We start from the raw sequence: 11,879 nt of genomic DNA, 5'->3' as shown, positions 1-11,879 counted from the left end.
CTGACAGCACATAATCAATTTGAACCACACTTTGATTGTAAAATGACCAGAATGGGCCAGAAGACACGATAAAGTAATTTTGCTTCATGATGACCCACCATCATACACTTCAAAACCAGTTAAAGGCACGTTAAAAGATCTTGCCTGGGCAATATTAACCCACCCGCGGTATTCACCAGAACTTGCTCCTTCAGATTACCACTTGTTCCAATTGATGGCACATGCACTTTCTGAGCAGCACTTCAAAACGTAGGAAGAAGTGGAAAATTGGGTCTCTGAATGGTCTGCCTCAAAATTAGAAAAGTTCTATTGGGACAGTATCCACAATTACCTGGAAGATGGGGGAAATGTGTAGCTAGCAATGGACATTTCTTTGAATTCAGCACTTTTGATGTTTCTCGAGGTTATCGTGTTTTCTTTGATTACAAAATCCGCTATTATTAACCAGTACACCTAGTAATTTAATTTAAAGATAATTACCTTCTTTGATATCTCTGTCTCTCAAACTTTCAAACACACAAAGGAAAGGGTATACAATTTCTTTGAAGTTCAATTTGATAACTGTTGTCTTAAAAACAAGATGTAGAAGTAAACCTAAGATTGAGATTTTTATACACACAATCTGGAATCAGGAAGCAAATAGCTAAAATTAGGCACTGCGCCCTTGGGGCCCCAAAACCAGTGTGTTTCATGGGCTTGGACTAGATACAGTGGTCGCCAACCAGTGGTCCCAAAGGTTGGCAACTGCTGGTTTAAGGAAACTTTTGGAGCAGCAGCAGCCACCCGGTGGTCCATGAGGTCCAAAAGGTTGGCGACCGCTGGACTAGAACATGAAAGGAAGGTATTATGCCAACCTGGTAGCAGGTGCTACAGCAAGCATTGTCAAACTTGGGGTCCACACGAATATCTGTGTGGCCCAGCCAATATAATGGTATGTAAGAAATATTGCCGACGGCCACGTCATTAGTCTTGGACTGACTTATCTGGTGTGCACAACAGGAAATATTTTGCTTTTGGAGAACAAGAAAAATAGGTGTATTTGTGTTACGCTAATTAACTTGTGCAGTTATTTAGTGTCTGGTAAGTTAATGTTAGAGAAAAAACATTAATTTTTATTAAAATGTTCTATTATTTTATGTTAACGATTACTCATTTATTTCAGCCTTTTGTATCCAGCATGTCTCTATCAAAATAAACCTATATTTCAATGAAAACTGAAGCTTTTGTTTTTTTTGCGGCCCACATAAACTTAAACCTTGTTTATTTGACCCGTTAGCCTTTGAGTTTGACATACTTGTATTACAGCATAAGGAAGCAATGAAAACTCCCTCTCCTGGTCATATGTAAGACCACAGCTTCACAGGGTTGAAATAGCAGGTGTGTATGTATCTTTAATAGTCAACACACAAATTAGTCTTGTGAAGTGATTGTCAGGAAAAAAATCTTTTAGCAAGTATAACCAAAATATTATTTATATCCTAAAATGTCCCCTTTAAACTCTGAAGCTCAGCCACGCTAATGATTTATACATGCAGCAGACAGGTCAAGAGCAGCACTGGTGAGTATTAGCAACTTATTTATTGGTGGTGCTAGGAAGTCACATTTTCACCGCCTTCTCATGATGACATGAATCACAAATTACAATAGTTCAATAAGTCACAGTATACTAACCTGAAGGGCATCTATGACCGACCTCCATGTGGAGAATACCTACACAGAAGTACTGACAGACATTCCCAAAGAATGGTCCTAAAGCATTGTGTAATAATGCAATGTCTGTCAGTAGGGGACTGGTTAAATTAATTTAAATACATTAATAAAGTGGAATAGGCAGTCTTTGAAAAGAAAGGAGATAAGGGATTAACTTCCAAAATAATAAAGGAACTCATACAACTTAACAAAAGGAAGGAAAACAATTCAATTAAAAAATGAGCAAAAAACCTAAATAGACACTGCTACAAAGTGGTCATACAGAAGGCCAAGAGACATGAAAAAATGCTCAAAGTCAATCATCAGAGAGATGCAAATTAAAATGACAATGAGGTATCACCTCATACTTGTCAGAATGGCTATCATCAATACATCAGCAAAAGACGAGTGCTGGCGAGGTGTGGAGAAAAGGGAACCCTAGTACACTGCTGGTGGGAATACAGACTGGTACAGCCACTATGGGAAAACAGCATGGAGTTTACTCAAAAACATTAAAAATGGAAGTGCCACTTGACCCAGGGATCCCACTCTTAGGAATATATCCTAAGAAACCTAAAACACCCATCAGAAAGATTATATGCATCCCTATAGCAGGATAATTTACAAAAGCTAAAATCTGGAAACAGACAAGTTCCCATCAGTAGATGAGTGGATGAAAAAGCTGTGGTACAGTTACACCATGGAATACCATGCAGCTAGAAGGATCTCTTATCCATTGAGACAGCATGGAGGGACCTGAAGAGTATTATGCTAAGGAAATAAACCGGTCAGAGAAAATAAGTATCACATGATCTCACTCATGTGTGGAATGTAATGAACAAAATACACTGATGAAGAAAACAGACCCAGAGACATAGAAGCATGGAACAGATACCTAATCTCAGAGAGCAGACAGGAGTAGAGGCTTGGAGAGAGATTAACCTGGGGAACTTATATGCATATATGCATAGTCTGTGGACACAGACAATAGTGTGGTGAAGGCCTGGGAGGGTTGGGTGTGGGGTAGAGGGAGTCAATGGGAAAAAAAGGGGGACATCTGTAATACCTTCAACAATAAAGATAAATTTTAAAAATAAAAAGGAGTAATATGCATTTACATGGAAAAATAACGCAGATTATTGTTTCAAAAGTAGGTTTATAACAAATCTAATTTTTCATGTGTGTAAGAAAAGAAGTTTTCAGTCAAATACTGTTTTGCTCAGTGACCAGGACTGGAAAGCTTCCCAGGGTGCATGGTAAACTGTACCCCTGAGAAGTAAGGTGGAGAAGATTTATTCATTCTGATTGCATAGTTATCCTCCTGTTGTGGGTTACTTTTAAAAAAATGTTTTATTGATTTTAGAGAGAGAGGAAGGGAGAGGGAGCGCGAGATGGAAATGTCAATGACAGAGAGACATCAGCCAGCTGCCCCTGCACAGCCCTACCAGGAATCGAGTCTGCAGCCTGGACATGTGCCCCAACCAGGAATTGGACCGGCGACCTCTTGGCGCATGGGACGATGCCCAAGCAACTGAGCCACACCGGCCTTACTGTCTTGTTTATTTTTAAAAAATTTAATTGATTTTTGGAGAGAGAAGGGAAAGGTAGTGGGGGTGGAGAGCAAGAGCAATGAGAGAGAGAAACATAGACTGGTTCCCTCCTGTACTCGCCCTGACCTGGGATCAAACCCACAATCTAGGTATGTGCCCTGACCAGGAATTGAACCTGAAACTTTGGTGTACAGCCAGGGTGGTTAATTGTTTTTTAAAAAAACAATGTATATTACTGTTGTTAATAATAAGAAGAAATATGTGTTTTTGTTTCTTTAATCAGCAAGTTTTTGTTACCCAAATTAGAGCATAAGAAGTCCCAGGAAAGTGTACACATCCTCTTTTGTTTTCTAGCTTATATGACGAAATTACTTATATGACTACAAAAAAACAAAAATAAAACAAACAAAATCTCAAAAGAATAAAAAAAGACCCCAAAGTTTGACATCTCTGCAATAATTATTTTCTATTCCTAGAATCTTTAGGGGAAAAAGCCCATATCCAAATTGAAAGAAGCCCACGATCCACAAGCTAAGTAAATTCATCCAGTTGCTTGAGCCAAAAACCCCATGAGTCATTCCTCATCCTTTCTTTTCCCATCTCTCTCATCAGTCCAACAGCAGGCCTTGCTGGCTTTCTATTTCCCTGCTGATTCCTATTCCATCCACACCTCAGCCTCTGCTGCAACAATCCAGCTCTCACCTGGCCTAGGACAACACAGCCCACCAATGGTGTCCCAGCTCCCCTGCATTCCATAGACCAACCTGAGTCAGATCAAGACCCTTCCTTGCTCAAAGCCCTCTGGTGACTTCACCTTGCCTACGTAGTCCAATCCTGATTCCTTTTGTGGCTTGCAGGGCGCAGAATCCTCTGGCCCCAGCCCTTCTTTCTCCAACCTTAACCTGGACCCCCACTCCTTGCACATGGCTTTTGTACCTCCTCACTGGTCTTTCTGCCAAATCCATTTCCACCTCCGATCTCTGCACTTCCATGTGGAACACCGGTCCTCCAGATCTTCAGATGGAGGCTCTTATTCATCATGGGTTCACCAACTTCTCAGAGCAGCTTTCTTTGATTACCCTTATCTAAAGTGTCTTTCCGTGGCCACTCTTTCTCACATTATTCCTAGCATTTATCACTATCTGAAATAATCTTATTTTACCTGATTTTGTCTTTCTTGCGCCACCCTCCCTAAACAGAATATAAGCTGCATGAAATCAATGACACTGCTTTTCTAGTTCAGTAGAGAACAATGCCGAGAAGAGACAGCAGTACTCAATAAATATTTGTTAAATACACAGATAACATCATTGCCAGTTAGTTTTTAAGAAAGCCTCAAAAACACAGATAAGACAGACACAGATTTCAGTATGAGAAAAAAATCAATACATTTTATAACTAGAAATGAAAGTGTTGCTCCTACAAATGGTATAAGTAACACCATTAAAAGGTGCCTGCTTATTACACAACAGGAAAAAGATAAAATCATATTAGCACTATTTGGCTTATGGCAAAGAAAAATCTGAATTCACTGCATTCACTTTACATCATGCTATTGAGTGACAAGGAGCTTAGGTCAAATGGTCAACTGGGAATTTCCTTCGAGAGTTAAAGTAGCGTCCACCTTGACACGGTTCACGTTTTGATGCGCCTGCTCTGGTTAGCTCCCTTCCCTGGCTCGGCCCCCAACTGCTGCAGGAAAGCCTGGCAAGGTGTTTCCGAAGCAAAAGAGCCAAGTATTTTTTGGCTCTACAACAAGTTTCAACCTTTATACTGACTGCAGAAATAAATATGCCAACCAATTCTCTAAAGAAGCTACAAAATGTTATGAGGCTGTAACAAAAAGAGGAGGAGTTTGGCTTTGACTAGCTACTATAATTTAGGGTTAAATAAAGTAGAACACTCTGAAGAGAAATCTAAGGATTGGACTACAACAAATATCTATCTACTATCATTATGTCTTCAAATTACTACATGTTCTCTCTGAGATAATGGCTTAACAATGCTGACCCAGCTACTCTAAGCAAAATTAAAATTCTACCAGAGCTAGAACATGTCACTAGGATAATTTTGTGAAAGGTGACATTCATTACATCTTCTCTAGATTTTCTTTTAACTCCATACATCCTTATTATACACAAGAGAAATAGATGTGAGTTGTCAGAAAACCTGCCCTAGTATATTAAAAAAAATCCTATTAATTTATTGATTCGAGAGGGAATAAAGAGAGAAAGAGAGAGAGAGAGAGAGAAAGAGAGAGAGAGGGAGGGAGAGAGAGAGAGAAGGAGAGAGAGAGAGAGAGACAAGAGAGACATTGATTTGCTGTTCCACTTATTCATTGATTGCTCCTTGCATGTGCCCTGACTGGGGATCGAACTCACAACCTTGGCTTATCTGGATAATGCTCTAACCACTGAGCATCGGGTCCAGGGGTGGCCTGGTACATTTTATCTGTATGAATGAAATTTAATTTAGGAGTTTTATCTGTAAACTGGGAATAAAACCATCCATTCAGTGGGTCTTTAAGAATAGGAAATGAGGTAATACATGCACTTTGTAAATCATCAAGTGCTATTAAAAATTATTAGTCTCTGAAATTTTAAATGAACGCCAATCCTAAAAAGATTAACTATCACTGATGTTTCAAAGTAGAAAATACCTAGATAATAAAAATATAGTGGCCCTGCCAGGGTAGCTCAGTTGGTTATAGTATTGTCTTGATACACCAAGATTGTGGGTTCAATGCCCAGTCAGGGCACGTACAAGAATCAACCAATGAATGCATCAATAAATGGACTTCTCTCTCTCCTTTCCTCTCTTTCTCCTTAAAATGAATAAATAAAATATTTTTTAAAATTTTTAAATTTAGTGGCCAAATTTAGCTAGCATCCTGGAAAAAAATTTTTTTTCTTTATCCCAAAACAAAGTTACTAAATAGCCAAATAAAATAACTCATTCAAAATACCTTACGCTGTTACTCCATGTAATCAATCAGATGGCAAAAATGGAGGTCATTATGTATTAAACAGTTCAGCTTCTGCTTTGTGATGTAGGTTAGCTTAATTCCAGGTTGGCAGTCACTGCTCAACTGTGTGAAGTGTCAACAGGAGGAATCAGCATTTTGCCAGAACCAGCCCACTGGATCTCGCAGAGTAAGACTCAGTTTGCTCTTATGCTACTGTTCTTTGAAACCCATTAATTAGCTTTAAAAGTATGAGCAATTTCTATTTACTCATCCTCTGATAAAAAGGACATTTTAGGTAAATAGAACTTATGCAAGTGGAGAAAACTATAATATCGCAGCAGTGTTTCTGCTAAAACTACTTTCACAACATTATGGAAAAGCCACATTTATGACATCCCTCCCTGTGAGCAGAAGTCTGAGAGTGGGGCAGATGTTTTACACTTGAGGCCAGATTACAATGCCACTGACAGCAACTGGTAGGGGCTCAATGCATAAAATCAATAGAAAAATGGTAAGGGGTGTTTATCTATATTCCTTTTGCAGATCAACATGAGATTCGAGGATTCTGCTTCCTAGGTGTGGCATTTGCTAGAGCTAAGGTTCGCCCTCAGTGGAGAGCTCCCTAAACAGAAGAGGAAACCAAATCCAATAGCTGGTGTTTCCCAACACATTGAGTAGCTATCACTCCCCAACTTTAATAACATTAAATTGCAAGTGAAAAGTTACTCCCTTTCCAAATTTCTTTCAATTCTTCTGATAACATCACACTAGCACGTGGATTTCAACAAAGAGAGCAGGCCTAGGGCTCTGAGCTGGCACTAGCAAGAGCATCAAAGAATTTTATGGTCAAAGAAAAATATTCAGTGGAATTAAGTAAACAAATCAAAAAGATGGAACCCAATGGATTAAAATTGAGAAAAGGTGGCAGAGGCACCTGTGATTTCAGAGGTCTTGCTTTGGGACTCAGGGCTGAGTCAAAAGGTGAATCAGTGGGTCAGCCTGACTAATATGAGGCAAAATACTTCAATGGCTGACATTTGAGCTGAGTTTCAATTAATTACAGAGATTCTAATTATGGCACCTGTCTGAGCTGAATTAACACCACTCACTTACTTCACCCAGATAAAGATCACCCCATGTCTGCATGAGAGAGGTTAAGAGAGATTGAGGTATTCTTCACAAGCAAACTCAAAGAGAAGCAGCAGAGCACAGAGCACTTGGAGCTTATCAGAATCACCTGGGAAACTCTTTCAACCCCAGAGGCACCCACAAGTCATCAGTTGGTCCTACCTATTCAGACCCATAGTAAATGTATGTAAATAGGACTACACGTTTTGTGCTATTCAGTAGCCAATTTAGGCCCAACACATTTATCACTAACTGATTAGCTGAGATTCCCAACTTAGGTGTTTCTGGCCCTAGGAATTTCACCATCTCAGCCCTCCTCCATACTAAAAGTTTTAGAGACAATGTGCCATTTCCAGCATATAATACAAACAGTTAAAAACCAGTTTAAGAAACAGGGCCTCCTGTCATGCCATCTTGCTAGACTCAACAAATGTCTGAGTGTGGACCTGTGTCAGTCTGAATCAGACTATGTGAAACTGGACGTGCCAAAATGACACTACCTCACTCACCATCATTGCTCCCATGGAAATCCTGGCTAACTGTTAACTCCCCAAAAGCAGCTTAGCTAGCAAAAAGTTGTGGCCTCTTACTACTCTGGATAATAAGCTGCTCACCAATTCAGAACATTACCACCAACATCAACTGGTTTACAAGTCTCGCTGAATGGCAGCTTCCTTCTCTGTGCTGGCAGCAGCAGTTTTAAAGTTACTGCCTGTTGGATTTTGAAGCAACTGCTCATTTGTTCATAAAAGTCACAGATAAATATCAGCAATACATGAATTCACAGAAGACTGCCCACAAATTTTCAACAAAAGATAAGAAAGTAGAATCCCTCCCTTGGCAGGTATGGGTTCTTCCTAACTTGTAAAAATGGACTGCCATGGCCACTGGAAAAGATTCTGAATTTGAAAACCTTTTTCTGGTGTTAATTTTGGGAAGCAAACGAGTAAGAGTGAAATTACAATGAAAAAAAAGAATGGGTTTCCAAATTACTTTTTCCTGTTATAACCCGTCCCCCAAGACAAAGAGACACTGGCAGCCGTGGGAATAGGTCCTTGGTTCTGGGAGCATACCCACCTCTCCTTCCCTCCAGGTGAGGAGGTGTCACTCCCAAGCCACTCCAGGGACACCACATGGTGGCTCCCTCCACTCCTGCAGTTGTCCCCAACCCCTCACAACTAGCCATCTCCAAACCTCCTGCTTATTCCATCAGCCTTTTCCTTGGCTGCTGCCTCAAATATGGAATTCCTTCCACATATCCCAGCTGGATTCTGCACTTGGTCATCATCTTTCTGTCAAGGATTCTTCTCTTCTACAACTTTAATATTTTCCTTGCCACTAGAGGGACCAAAGTGCTCTACCCAGTGGCTTTATCAATCATATCTCCTGAGTAGCCACAGAAGGCATTTGAGTATGTGAATCTCGAATTCACATCTGCTCATTTACACATTTGAAGTTAACACAATTCCTTTGTCATTCAAAAGTATCTTATTAGAAGACATTGTGTGTACTAGGTACTGGTAGAGAAAAAGGGTAGAAATATGATTTTAAGACCCTCCCTATTCCCGCCCCCTGCTATACATTGATGTTCTAAGAAAGACAGAGGAAAATAAAGAAAATCATCTCCATAAAATGTGCTGTAACAACTGTGTGAATTGTTTCTGGAAGAGGGGACCAAAAAAGTCCCCTTTCTGCCTAAGGATGTCCTCGAAGAGGCTACATACACCTTTAAGTGGGCCTTGATCTGAACTGCAGTTTTCACACTCCCCTCTTTCCGACCTCACTCCCAATCCACTCTGCCCTTAATCCCGAAGGACCACTAAATTGCATCACTCTGGTGCTAAAAAACCTGTAACAAGTCTCCCCTAGCACATCAAGGCCGGAGGTGTCTGATGGGCACTGAGGCTCTCTGTGCTAGTCCCAGCCTGCCTTTGCACAGAGATCTTGCACATATGGGTACATCAGCTCCAGCCAATGGAGACTCCATATAGTACATTCTAGACAGCCTGGAATTTTCTGCTTCTGCACTTGCTCATATCACCCCAGGTGCCAACCAGGGGCCACCAAATACGGCTATTCAGTGCACAAATCGTGACGCTCTAAGTGGCAGCACTGTCTATCCCCATCATACTTCCCATTTTAGGGGATTATAGGTGATTTTTTAAAAAGTACTTTCTGCATTTTCCACAATGAACAGGTATTATATGTCTAAAAACTGAGAAGGGAAATTGCATGTGGGAAAAAGAATCCATTTTACTCTTCAGAATAGCCTGCTGTAAGGCTGTTCTCTAAGAAGCCTTCTGTGAGTTACAACAAGAAGCGATCTGTGCTCTTCCTATTCTTAACACCGTGGACTGTTTTACGACTTCAGACACACACCTTCCTGTATATACATACAGCTGTACCTTTATTTCTCTCTGACCTATTATGTGTCAGGCATTGTATGAAGAGTTTTTTTACTCTTGCTGTTCCATTTAATCCTCACAGGGAACCTATGAGGTTGCTATTACCATTCCCACATTATAACAAAGGAAGCCAAGGTTGGAAGACTTGTTCAAAGCAAAGAACTAGCCTATAGTTCTTGCAAGTTTAAAAACAGTCTGCTGGATTTAAATTTAAATCCAGGCTTCAAAATCCTAACTCCAAAATACTTGCCAACTGACCAATTGCTTCTCCAATACTAGCCTCTGAAAGCCTTAAGCAGGAAGACAATATCTTACTCATCTTTGTACTCACTCTCTGTGCCCACCCCGGGGCCTCATCCACAAGCAGAAACTCAAAGAACCTTCTTACGATTACATAAAATATCTATTCCTTAGGGGAAAATGGTGGGATGTTGATTATGATGGTATGACTCTTAAACAACTGCTGTCCCGACAGCAAGCTCTGAAGGTTTTAGCTTCAAAACGTACCTCAAAGCTCTGCTGTCTCCCCAGCTCTACTGCCCACCTAAGCCTTAGTCTATTATCATCTCCTGCTTTTGACTATTCTCCCTGCTTCCCCTCTTCTCCCACAGGTATAAGTGCGGTGGGCCTGTTACTCCCACACAAACCAGCCAATAGCCCACAAGCTGCTTCTTACTCTGGCATAGAAGTTGTGCCTGATCAGGTCCCTGCCTGTAAAGCCAGACTTTTCTAGTCTCTGCTTCCTTCCACTAACACCCTGCAGCCACACTGCCTTCTTCAGGTTGTGCAACGGCTCTTCTCTCTGTATTGAATGCTCTTATTCCAGGTGGTCATGGTGGCTCCCTCATCACTTAGGGCTCAGGTCACCAGGGGTCACCTTCTCTGAGGCTTTGCTTAAACACTATCAAAGAAGGACCCCCACTGTGGTATTCTCCGTCCAGTGCTTGCATTTGTGGGAGTGAGGAAAATGAGGAAGAACCTGCAGTTATTTTAAAATGTTTCTCGTTAGTTTTGTCTATTTCTCCAGCAAGAGTTAAACTCCACAGAGTTAAGAAGCATACTACAAGGTGGGTATTCAAATACTTCTGAGTTTTTAGTGAACCAAACTGAGTATGAAACTAAGCTTTATGATCAGAATTTTATTTTAAACATGCTAGGTGGCATTCTGGCAATGCAAAAGAACGTTATTTGGATCCTTTTGTGACTAAACATCCAGGTAACAGGCTTGGAGACTGAAGCCCAGGGATGGCTCAGGGTGGTGCATGAAACCTGATGTCACAATGCGGCGTTCTAAGTATATATGTAACTTTGATAGGGAAAATGTCATCGCTTCAACTCATTCACAAATTAGAACATGACAGTAAGTTCAACTAGAACTACTGAACTTGGAAGTTTTAAATTCACATTTCCTTAAAAAAAAAAAAGGCCATGTCTTCATATTGGGAATATATTTATAATTTTACCAACCACTAAACCCCCAACTTCAGGATCTAGAAGGAAACAAACCTTTCACTATACTGATGCAATATTTCAAAAGAGATTTTATAAGATACATTTCCTTTTTGTATAATTTCAATAAAATACAGAAAATGCACACCACTTTCAAGAAAATACTCAACATCTGACAGGCATTAACCCATTCAATGAATCAGAAAGCCTAGCTCCTGACAGGGGGAGGGATTATATTCCACCTGGGCTGTCGCTGGCCTTCGGTTTTTAACCCTGCTTTACCTTTTACCTCCTAATAATGATTTTTACCGTATTTGCCGGCGTATAAGACGACTGGGCGTATAAGACGACCCCCTAACATTTCCACTCAAAATACAGAGTTTGTTATATACTCGCCGTATAAGACTACCCCCTCTTCCGCACACCTTCCACACACCAAATAAAAGGTAAAACAATATCAGATTTGATTTTAACATTTTAATTTATATTCAAATGCTTATGACATGCAGGAAAACTGTGACAAGGCTGTATGTAATCAAACATATACATAAAACAGTGCAAGTTTATTACCGGTAAACATACCGGTAATTCACTAAAGAAAACACACTCTATAGACTGGTACCATAGATGCTTCTCAGGAACACAGGCAAGCAGCCCACAACCTAGAGGGACTGTCAATGATAGAAGTAAGAT

General features: G+C 40.4%; 1 protein-coding gene across 3 annotated transcripts in view; it reads right to left on the bottom strand.

Annotated features, from left to right (window-relative positions):
• ATXN7 (ataxin 7) overlaps positions 1 to 11,879 on the bottom strand; it is a 110,545-nt gene that overhangs the window by 48,358 nt on the left and 50,308 nt on the right. The gene's annotated exons all lie outside the window — the stretch shown is intronic.

The sequence above is a fragment of the Myotis davidii genome, unplaced genomic scaffold (genome assembly GCF_000327345.1).
Source record: "Myotis davidii unplaced genomic scaffold, ASM32734v1 scaffold189, whole genome shotgun sequence".
In the NCBI taxonomy this organism is placed as follows: Eukaryota; Metazoa; Chordata; class Mammalia; order Chiroptera; family Vespertilionidae; genus Myotis; species Myotis davidii.
Note: the sequence above shows the minus strand (reverse complement) of the source record. Positions and strands in the feature narration are given on the sequence as shown.